The 12,393-nt window shown below is 38.5% G+C and overlaps 1 protein-coding gene, 1 long non-coding RNA gene and 1 other non-coding gene across 7 annotated transcripts in view; all 3 read left to right on the forward strand.

The window, feature by feature from the left end:
* The window catches only part of HS2ST1 (heparan sulfate 2-O-sulfotransferase 1), a 220,130-nt gene that overhangs the window by 108,801 nt on the left and 98,936 nt on the right, over positions 1-12,393 (forward strand). The gene's annotated exons all lie outside the window — the stretch shown is intronic.
* On the forward strand, positions 673-7,456 carry LOC135230742 (uncharacterized). The gene is made up of 2 exons (XR_010321432.1): positions 673-3,211; positions 3,559-7,456. It is a non-coding gene; the product is annotated as an uncharacterized LOC135230742 (long non-coding RNA).
* LOC111751018 (U6 spliceosomal RNA) lies at positions 2,339-2,445 on the forward strand. The gene has a single exon (XR_002786087.1). It is a non-coding gene; the product is annotated as a U6 spliceosomal RNA (small nuclear RNA).

Genomic DNA, 12,393 nt, shown 5'->3' on the forward strand with positions numbered 1-12,393 from the left:
TCAAACAAAGTCCAGCAAAGCCTAAAGGATCCTTTTTCTGTATATAGTGACAGGATTTGGTATTGATGTGTTTCACATTTTCCAGGCTCCTTTCCTCCCCCTCTTTCATTGAAACAGAAAATGGTGCTTATGGTTCTTGAGTAGTCTTTTGGGCTTTTTTCTAAGATTCCTAAGAGAAGAAAATTAGTCTTAAGATACTAGGAATAAATAGAAAACGATGTTGGGGTAGTCAGAATAAATTTTAATAAGGCACATTTAAAGAGATAGTTTTTTTTTTTTTTAAACTTTCGGTTATTTCTTTTTTAATTTAGAACTCCTTGATGGTTTTACTTGAGAGATTATAAACACATTTCAAATGTTTTGATTGGAATAATGAATGCTGTGTTTAGTTTTAAAATAATTGAAACTGAATTGTTGGTTTACTTGATTCAGTCCTGTCTCTAAAACTAAATCACCACGTTCCAACTCTAATTTTGCATCACTGCAGGATAACATCCATTTATCTTAAAATGCTTGTGGAAATTTTTTTTTTAACTTTCAAGTAATTTTATTTTGGTTCCTTTTACTTTTTTAAGTTGGTAGTTAAAAATTTATATTTATAACTTCCTCACTACATGACGGAGTTGAGGCACTTTGCCTTGGTGGCAGGGCGAGGGGGGGTGGGAATCTAGACTTGAAAAAATATTAATTAGAATGGGGAGATCAAGATAAATGAAACAGAACACAAGTATGTAAACCATAAAGGCCATATTGTGTATTATAGATAACTTTTAAGAAAATAAAAGATGTCTAGGAATTTTAAAAATGACTTTTACATTATTGTAAGTGTTACATGCTTTATTATTATGAATGCTAGATTATTTGCTTAGATTTAGAAATATTAAGAAATGCTTGCTACCTAATGAATGCAAGTGACTTTGGCAACTAGGATATATGGAGTTACAAAAAGGATACATTACAGTCCATGGAATAACATAATGACAGTTTTTGTGTTTGGTGCCTGTCAAGTGTCTAGTACTATTTTAGCTACTTTGTGTGGGGAAGGTTGGTATAGAAGATGTTTTCATGTGCTGGATAAAAAAAAAATAACAAAATGCTAGATAAATAAAATGATAGTTAAACCAGAATATTTTAAAGACTGGTAGGTTTTACCTTTAAAAAGCAAAAACCAAAGCCAGTTGTCATCAGGTTTGTCGATAGGTGCACTGTTATCAATAAATCAAATTACGTAGAGGATGCGGACTCTCCTCACTGGGAATATCTTCCAGAGTATAGGATATTGGTTCCTATCTCTTGCCTCCTGCCTTTCCCTTAAACTAAAATTGTTGTTGTTGTGTGCCATCGAGTTAATTCCAACTCATAGCGATCCTGTAGGATAGAGTAGAACTGCCCCAAGGGGTTTTCGTGCCTGTGATCTTTACAGGAGCAGATTGCCAGGTCTTTTCTCCTGTGAAGCTACTGGTAGATTTGAACCTTTTGGTTAGCAGCAGAGCACTTACTTTCAAATTGATTCTAACTCATGGTGACTTCATGTGAATCAGAGTAGAACTCTGCTCCATAGAGTTTTCATGACTGTCGTCTTTTGGTAGCAGATCGCTAAGGCTTTTCTTCCAGATGCACCTTTGGATGGGTTCATTCAAACCACCCCTCCCCTTACCCCTGTTTTATTTGTGGCTTCTCCAACTCAGGTTTGTTGTTCCCAATAGTTATCGTACAGTGAAAATGAGCCTCAAACTTCTCTATCAAGTGCACAACCCTACCAGTCAGAATAGACTTTCCTTCCCAGTTCTTCCCTGCTCAAATTTTAAGTAGGTTTCCTGTACTAACTTCCCTTTAATATTAAGTTAACATAGTCTTTACCCTGGTTCATATTTCTCTTTGAGTTGTGTCTGCTCATAATTTTTTCTGTCATAATACACATTTCAGTCCAAGCAACCTGAACCACCTGTTACTGGCAGAACTATAGTAAGCTCACTTTGCCTTTTCCCAATCTTAGTCTGTAGATTTCCCAATAGATACCATTCGTCATCAACATTGCATTCTTAATTTTATAAACAGGGAACAGTAATCAAGCACCTACTATATGGCAGTCTTTACACTAGAAGCTTGGATTATAAAGATGAACCAGGCATGCCTACTATGTGTAAAGATCTTTTCTAATAGGGAAGAAAAAAAAATTTTTTTTTTTTTTGTCCGACAGACATGTAAATAATGAATAACTGTAAAATGTGTTGTATTATCATCTAGATGGAAACAAAGTATTCTAACTTAATGTTTAGGGAAAGGATGTCTTCAAGGAAATGGGATTTGAACTGGACCTTGAAGATTGAGTAGGAGGGTACTCACTTCGGCAGCACATGTACTAAAATTAGAATGATACAGAGAAGATTAGCGTGGCCCCTGTGTAACGATGACACACAAATTCGTGAAGCATTCCATATTTTTTATGGGAGTGTTGACATGTCCTGGGGTTGGTAACCAGTGTCACAAATTTGCTCCTTATATAGGGAGTCACATACATATTCATGTACAGTGAGGGGACAATCTTCAGTCCTGGGATCCATGCACAGTCCGCATAATTTTTGTGAATGAGTTTTTGCGCACAGCTCTAAAACTACTGCACACAGTCCTAGAAAAATGGTGATGGCTCACTACTGCCACCCCAGGAAGGTCGTGTAGCGGGTAAATTTGGAGTTCGTGCCCCTGCATCTCAGCCTCCTGCAAGAGAAGAAGAGGAAACCTGGTGAATCAACCAATCATGAAGTGCTATGGTGAAGTGCTATGAAAGTTGCAACAAAAATGTAACAAGGGTAGACTTTTCTGAAAAATAACTATTATGTGATGGTCAATAACCTTCTACCTGCTTCAGTACCTACTTTGTAGGGTTATTGTGAAGACTTTTTAGGACATTTTTAGTAGTTTCATAGTGATGACTAAGTGAGTTTAAAAAAAAATTATCCTGCACACAAAAAAATTAATAGGCATGGGAATAGTGACAGTCCTATAATGTAAAAATTTATCAGGCTTCTTCAAGTCTGTTTTAGAGAAATGGGAACAGCATGTATCATTCTGAATGTAAAGTCCAGAAATTCCTTCTTATCAAGTCTATCCTGTCATTATGTTTTTATTCAGTTAGTTATCATTTATTTCCTTTTTACCAGGATTGTGTCCCCAGTATTCCTGAATACCATTTGAAAGATCTGACTCATAAGTATGTTTACTTTACTTTTCATTTCTCAAATCATTAATAATACAATCAGGGCATTGTATACTGTTATTTCATAGGACAGCCGTCTATATTATCTAGCAAAATCAGCATAGTTTAAATCTTAATATATGTTGAGCACTTCTGTCAGAGTAGACAATAATTTGTCCTGTTCAGTAACACTCCAGACTGAAGCCAAAGGTAGTATGTCAGAATGACAGATTTAGGTCCAAGGTATGTACCTTGAAGAACTGAAGCTGTAACTTTCTTGTTTACACATGATTTTGGAGATGCAAGTAGCATACCTAGGATATGTGAATTTATACCCTCTTCTCTCTTATTGACATGGTTAGGTTCCAAAGACCAGGTGGTTATGTGAAACCAGCATTATGGAAAAATGGAGGATGACTACATCATTACATGACTGCCAAATTACATCTTTACATAGCTGTCAAATTACATCATTACATAACTGTCAAACCGCTGAGAATCATGGCCCAACCAAATTGACACATAACCATCATTGCAGTAAGAGTTATTCTCGCTTTGCACCTCGGTCCTTGGTAGTGCCTGATCTTTGACAAAGGCTCAAAGTCCATTAAATGGGGAAAAGACAGCCTTTTTAACAAATGGTGCTGGCAAAACTGGATGTCCGTCTGCAAAAAAATGAAACTGGACCCATACCTCACACCATACACAAAAAGTAATTCAAAATGGATCGAAGATCTAAATGTAAAATAAAAAACTATAAAGATCATAGAAGAAAAAATAGTGTCAATGCTAGAGGCCCTAATACACGGCATTAACAGGATACAAACTGTAACTAACAATACACAAACACCAGAAGATAAGCTAGATAACTGAGATCTTCTAAAAATTAAACACTTCGGCTCATCAAAAGACTTTACCAAAAGAGTAAAGAGACAACCTACAGGCTGGGAAAACATTTCTGGTTACGACAAATCTGACAAAGGTCTACTCTCTAAAATCTACTGCAAAATCCACCACCTCTACAACAAAAAGACAAATAATCCAATCAAAAAATGGGCAAAGGATATGAACAGACACTTCACCAAAGAAGACATTCAGGCAGCTAAAAACATGAGGAAGTGCTCACAATCACTAGGCATTACCCAGTACCCAGTGCCATCGAGTCGAACTCTATGGGGCAGTTCTACTCTGTCACTAGCCATTAGAGAAATGCAAATCAAAACCACAATGAGATACCATCTCACCCCAACATTACTGTCATGAACCAAAAAACAGAAAAGAAGCGTTGGAGAGGCTATGGGGAGATTGGAACTCTTATGCACTGCTGGTGGGAATGGAAAAGATAGAACATTTTTGGAAAATGATATGACGCTTTCTTAAAAAGCTAGAAATAGACGGGGCGGGGCCAAGATGATGAACTAGCCAGAAGCTTCAGACGATCACTCTAACAAAGAAGACCCGAAAAAACAAGTGAATTGATTGTATATATGACAAACTAGAAACCCTGAGCATCAAAGGCGAAATGAAGGAATCAGTCTGAGTGACAGGGTAGGGAGAGACGGTGTAGAAGCAGCGATGAGTTGCTGAGCCATGCAGTGCCTCAGCTCCAATTCTTTGACACCATTCTTTGGCACGACTGTGGCGGGGCTGATGGTAGTTCCCTGAGACACAGCAGCTTCAGCGAGAGAAGGCAAGCGGAGTAGTGCACCCCTGACCCTGTGGCATGTCTACAATGGGGCTGGCTGTGGCATTTAGGAAGTGGCTGCTTCAGTGAAAGAAGGCAGCCAAAGTGCTGACACCCTGACCCCCTGGCATGACAGCCACGGGACTGGCGGTGGAGTTTACGACACAGCTGCTTCAGCGAAAGAAGACAACGTGGGACACAGCCCTAACCCCCTGGGGCAGTCTCGGCGGGGAGCCAGCCAGTGCACACAGGCTACACATGCCTCTGGAATCTGAGATAAAACAGCGCTCTTGACACAGATAAGTGTGTTTGTCTAATTTACTGCTTGTGGATCTAATAGCTCCTTCTTTTGAAAGAACTCTCTCCTGTCTGTCTAATCCTTCCTCCTCTGCCCCAGCTGGCTTCATTAACAGTTGATTTCCCTGGGCCTGAGATAGAACCTGCTGCACTCCATGAGCCATTCTCCTGACCTTTTAGAAGGAACAGATTAACAAATGGGGGGAAAAATACTCTGCAGTCTCCCCTAATCTGGAAGCATAGAGCAAAAGCAGCTCTAGTCCAAGCATAAGCGATCCAGACTTTGTCTCTCACCCCTACATAGATCCAGGTGGCTATTATATTGCAAGGGCAAATATGTTTGAGGTCTGACTGTTTCAGCTGTACGGTGGAGAGGCAGGTTTTGGAGATCTGATACCACTCTGCCTATTAAATAGGGCCTTCACCTACCCACAGCAGGGGCCTGCAGACTGGAAGCTCCATCCATGCCAACTAGCCACCCGGGAAAGCATAGTGGTGCCTACCAGTCCTTACAGATATAAGCAATGGGTGCCTAAGGTACAGCTGCAGAGTCTACCCACCAGAGCGCTCTAAAGAACAGAGACGCTCCTTCCTCACTGACACTTGGGGGAAGGCTCTCAGCCCCCTGCCTTCCTCAGAGTGTGACCCCTGCCGCTACCAGAAACCAGTGCATACACCCATCACCACTGCTCCTCTAAGATAGTAGGTGAAAGCCTACACCACAAACTAGGTGACCGACTATCAGGAACCTGAGCTAAATCAATACAAGAATAGTGAATGGACTCCTGGGCTCATATACCTGGTAACAACTCCAGCCATCTGGTAACAGGACATTAGTGCTTCAAAGGCTCCGATAACCAAGTTAGCTCACTCTCGTAGCCTGTTTAGCTACATCAAAACAAAACAAAGCAAGAAACTAGGACACGGTGAGCAAACATAAAATGAATATAATAACTTATAGATGGTTTGGAGACAACAGTTGATATCAAATCACATAAAGAAGCAGACCATGATTGCTTCAACAAATTCACAAAACAGAGAATCAAGGACTCTCCCTGATAAAAATTTAATAAACTGCAAAAATCCATAGAGAGCAATCAGAAATTCAGAAGATTAACAATAAGATTACAGAATTAGACAACTCAATAGAAAGTCAGAGGAGCAGAATTGAGGAACTGGAAAGCAGAATTTGTGAGATTGAAGATAAATCACTTGGAACCAATATATTTGAGGAAAAAATCAGATAAAAGAATTTTTTAAAATGAGGAAACCCTAAAAATCATGTGGGACTCTGCGAGTGATTGGAATACCAGAACAGGGAGGGGTAATAGAAAATACAGAGAGAATTGTTGAAGATTTGTTGGCAAAAAACTTCCCTGATATCATGAAAGATGAGAAGATATCTATCCAAATTGCTCATTGAACTCCACATAAGGTAGATGTTAAAGTCACCAAGACATCTTATAATCAAACTTGCCAAAACCAAAGATAAAGAGAGAATTGCAAGAGCAGCGAGGGATAAACGAAAAGTCACCTACAAAGGACAGCCAATAAGGATAATCTCAGACTACTCGGCAGAAACCATGCAGGCAAGAAGGCAATGGGATGACATATCTAAAGCATTGAAGGAGAAAAATTGCCAGCCAGGGATCATATATCCAGCAAAACTGTCTTTTAAATATGAAGGCAAAATTAAGACATTTACAGATAGTAGGTGAAAACCTGCACCACACATGAAGTGACCAACTATCAGGACACCTGAGCCAAATCAGTACAAGAATAGTGAAGGAACTCCTAGGCTCATATACCTGGTAACAGCTCTGGCTATCTGGTAACAGGACATTAGTTCTTCAAATGCTCCGATAACCAAGTTAGCGCACTCTAGTAGCCTAGGAAATTTGCAAAAACCAAACCAAAACTACAAGAAGTACTAAAGGGAATTCTCTGGAGAGAAAATCAACAATATCAGATATCAGCCCAACACTAGAACATAGAACAGAGCAACCAGGTATCAAGTCAGATAGGGAAATCATAAAAATAAATCAAGATTAAAAAAAAAAAAAGCTCAAAACATGGAATCAGTGACGTCATTGTGTAAAAGGTGAAAATAATAAAGAAGGACTAAATAAAGTAGGTACAGATCTTCCGTATAGAGAGGAAATCAAGGCGATATAGGGTGATTCAAGTTAGCTTTAATCTTAGACAACTAGGGGTAAATATCGAGGTAACCACAAAGAAGACTAACAATCCTACACTTCAAAAAAAAAAAAAAAGATAAACATACAGACTCAGCAAAAACAAATTCAAACACAAGGAAAAAAGAGGAACACAATTTACAAAGAAAAACTCAGCCCAAAAAAGTAAGTGGAAAAATGAAACTGTCAACAATGCACAAAAAAATCAAAATGACAGCACTAAACTCATACCTATCTATAATCACGCTGAATGTAAATGGACTAAATGCACCAAAAAAGAGACAGAGTTGCAGAATGGACAAAAAAAACACAATCCGGCTATATGCTGCCTACAAGAGACGCACCTTAGACTTAAAGACACAAACTAAAATTCAAAGGATGGAAAAAAATTTATCAAGCAGACAACAATCAAAGAAGAGCAGGAGTGCCTATACTAATTTCTGACAAAACAGACTTGAAACTTAAATCTACCACAAAGGATAAGGAAGGACAGTATATAATGATTAAATGGACAATAAACCAGAAGGATATTACCATATTAAATATTTATGCACCTAACGACAGGGCTTCAAATTACATAAAACAAACTCTAACAGCATTGAAAAGTGAGATAGCTCCACAATAATAGTAGGAGACTTCAACATACCACTTTCAGTGAAGGACAGAACATCCAGAAAGAAGCTCAATAAAGACACGGAAGAGCTAAATGCCACAATTAACCAACTTGACCTCATATACAGAACACTGCACCCAACAGCATCCTACTATACTTTCTTTTCCAATGCACATGGAACATTCTCTAGAATAGAACACCTATTTAGGTCATAAAGGAAGTCTTACCAGAATCCAAAACATAGAAATATTACAAAGCATCTTTTCTGACCATAAGGCCATAAAAGTAGAAGTCAATAACAGAAAAAGAAGGGAAAAGAAATCAAACACTTGGAAACTGAACAATACCCTGCTCAGAAGACATTAAGGATGGAATAAAGAAATTGATAGAATCCAGTGAGAATGAAAACACTTCCTATCAGAACCTTTGGGATACAGTGAAAGCAGTGGTCAGAGGTCAATTTATATCAATAAATGCACACATACAAAAAGAAACTGCCAGAATCAAAGAATTATCCCTAAAACTTGAACAAACAGAGAACAATGAAAGAAACCTTCAGGCACCGTAAGAAAGCAAATAATAAAAATCAGAGCAGAATTAAATAGAAAACATAAAAACAATTGAAAGAGTTAACAAGACCAAAAGCTAGTTCTTTGAAAAGATTAACAAAACTGATAAACCATTGGCCAGACTGACAAAAGAAAAACAGGAGAGGAAGCAAATAACCCGAATAAGAAATGAGATAGGTGATATCAGAACAGACCCAACTGAAATTAAAACAATCAGAGTACTATGAAAAGTTGTACTCTAACAAATTTGAAAACCTAGAGGAAATGAACAAATTTCTAGAAACATACTACCTACCTAAACTAACACAAACAGAGACAGAACAACTAAATAAACCTGTAACAAAAGAAGAGATTGAAAAGGTAATCAGAAAACTCCCAGTGAAGAAAAGCCCTGACCCTGACGGCTTCACTGGAGAATTCTACCAAACTTTCAGAGAAGAGTTAACACCACTACTACTAAAGGTATTTCAGAGCGTAGAAATGGATGGAATACTCCTGAACTCATTTTATGAAGCCACCATATCCCTGATACCAAAACCAGGTAAAGACTCCACAAAAAAAGAAAAATTACAGGCCAATATCTCTCATGAACTTAGATGCAAAATTCCTCAACAAAATTCTAGCCAATAGAATTCAACAACATATCAAAAAAAATAATTCACCATGACTAAGCAGGATTCATAGCAGGTATGCAGGGATGGTTCAACATTAGAAAAATTCATAGCAGGTATGCAGGGATGGTTCAACATTAGAAAAACAATGTAATCCGTCACATAAATAAAAGACAAACATAGGGTCTTATTAGTTGATGCAGAAAAGGTATTTGACAAATTCCAACACCCATTCATGATAAGAACTCTCAGCAAAATAGGAACAGAAGGAAAATTCCTAAACATTATAAAAGGCATTTATACAAAGCCAACAGCCAACATCATCCTAAACAGAGAGAGATTGAAACCATTCCCACTGAAACCAGGAACCAGACAAGAGTGCCTTTTATCACCACTCTCATTCAACATTGTGCTGGAGATCCTAGTTAGAGGTATAAGGCTAGATGAAGAAATAAAGGGAATCCACACTGGCAAAGAAGAAGTAAAAGTGTCTGTATTTGCAGATGATGTGATCTTATACACTGAAAAACCTAAAGAATCCTTAAGAAAACTACTGAAACTAAGAGTTTGGCAGAGTTTCAGGGTACAAGATAAACATTCATAAATCAGTTGGATTCCTCTACATCAGCAGAGAGCAATGAAGAGGATATCACCAAATCAATACCATTTACAATAGCCCCTAAGAAGATAAAGTACTTAGAAATAAATCTAACCAGAGATGTAGAAGACCTATACAAAGAAAACTACAAGACACTACTGCAAGAAGCCAAAAGAGACCTTCTTAAGTGGAAAAACATACCTTGCTCATGGATAGGAAGACTCAATGTTGTAAAAGTTTCTGTTCTGCCCAGAGCGATCTATAGATACAATGCAATCCCGATCCAAATACTAGTGATATTTTTTTTTAATGAGACGGAGAAACAAATCACCAACTTCATATGGAAGGGAAAGAGGCCCCAGATAAGGAAAGCTTTACTGAAAAAGAAAAACAAAGTGGGAGACCTCACACTACCTGATTTTAGAACATATTATACTACCATGGTAGTCAGAATAGCTTGGTACAGGTACAGCAGCAGATACACAGACCAGTGGAATAGAATTGAGAATCCAGACATAAATCCATCCACATATGAGCAGCTGATACTTGACAAAGGCCCAGTGTCTGTTAAGTGGGGAAAAGACAGTCTCTTTAACAAATGGTGCTGGAATAACTGGATATCCATCTGCAAAAAAAAAAATGAAACAAGACCCATACCTCACACCATGCAGAAAAAACAACTCAAAATGGATCAAAGTCCTAAATATAAAATCTAAAACGATAAAGTCTATGGAAGAAAAAATAGGAACAATGCTAGGAGCCCCAATACCTGGAATAAACAGTATACAAAACATTACTAGAACTGCAAAAACAGCAAAAGAAGAATTAGATAACTGGGAGCTCTTAAAAGTCAAACACCTATACTCATCCAAAGACTTCACCAAAAGAGTAAAAGGATTACCTACAGACTGGGAGAAAGTTTGTAGCTATGACATCTCCGATCAGCAACTGATCTCTAAAATCTACATGTTACTGCAAAAACGCAACTACAAAAAAACAAATAACCCAATTAAAAAATGTGTAAAAGATATGAACAGGCACTTCACAAAAGAAGACATTCAGGTAGCTAACAGATACATGAGGAAATGCTCACCATCGTTAGCCGTTGGAGAAATGTGAATCAAAACTACAATGAAATTTCATCTCACCCCAACAAGGCTGGCATTAATGCAAAAAACACAAAATAATAAATGTTGGAGAGGTTGTGGAGAGACTGGAACACTGCTGCTGGTGGGGATGTCAAATGGTGCAGCCATTTTGGAAATCAATTTGGTGCTTCCTTAAAAAGCTAGAAATAGAACTACCACACGATCCAGCAATCCAACTCCTTGCAGTATATCCTAGAGAAGTAAGAGCCTTTACACGAACAGATACATGCACACCCGTGTTTATTGCAGCACCGTCTACAATAGCAAAAAGTTGGAAGCGACCAAGGTGCCCATCAGTGGATGAATGGATGAATAAATTAAGGTATATTCACACAATGGAATACTGTGCATTGATAATTAACAGCGATGAATCTGTGAAACATTTCATAACGTGGAGAAACCTGGAAGGCATTGTGCTGAGTGAAATTAGCCAGTTGCAAAAGGACAAATATTGTATGAGACCACTATTTAAAAAACTCAGGAAATAGTGTAAACAGAAGAAAACATTCTTTGATGTTTATGGTGGGGGAGAGAGAGAGGTAGGGAGCAGAGGATTCACTAATTAAATAGTACACAAGATCTAATTTAGCTGAAGGGATTGACAACAGAGAATACAGGAGAGGTCAGCAGAATTGCAGTATATCAAAAGCAAAGAAGTCTCCTGAATAAACCGAATGCTTCTAAGGCCAGAGTAGCAGGGGTAGGGATTTGGGGACCATGGTTTCAGGGCACATCTAGGTCAATTGGCATGATAAAAAAGTATTAAGAAAACGTTCTGCATCCCATTTTGGAGAGTGGTGTCTGGGGTCTTAAACGATAGCAAGCAAGCCATCTAAGATGCAACAACTTATCTCAAGCCACCTGGAGCAAAAGATAATGAAGATCTTCAAAGACACAAGGTAAGTATGAGCCCAGGAGTCAGAAAGGGCCACATAAATCAAAGACTACATTAGCCTGAGACCAGAAGAACTAGATGGTACCCAGCTACAACCAATGACTGTGACAAGGAGCACAAGAGAATTCCTGAAGGAGCAGGGGGTTGCAGACCCCAAATTCTAGTAAAAAGACCAGACTTAATGGTCTGACTGAGACTAGAGGGACCACGGAGGTCATGGTCCCCAGGCCTTCTGTTAGCCCAAGACAAGATCCATTCTTGAAGCCAACTCTTTAGGCAGGAATTGGACTGGACTGCAAGACAGAATATGATACTGGTGGGGAGTGGGCTTCTTGGATCAAGTAGACACATGAGACTATCCGGCCAGCTCCTGTCTGGAGGGGAGATGTGAGGGCCGAGGGGGACATAAAGTGGTTGAATGGACATGGAAACATAGGGTGGAGAGAAGGAATGAGCTGTCTCATTAGGGGGAGAGCAACCAGGAATATATATAGCAAGGTGTATATAAGGTTTTGTATGAGAGACTGACTTGTAAACTTCACTTGAAGCAGAATAAAAATTTAAAAAAACTAGAAGAAATACTTTAT

Source organism: Loxodonta africana, chromosome 3, assembly GCF_030014295.1.
Source record: "Loxodonta africana isolate mLoxAfr1 chromosome 3, mLoxAfr1.hap2, whole genome shotgun sequence".
Taxonomy (NCBI): domain Eukaryota; kingdom Metazoa; phylum Chordata; class Mammalia; order Proboscidea; family Elephantidae; genus Loxodonta; species Loxodonta africana.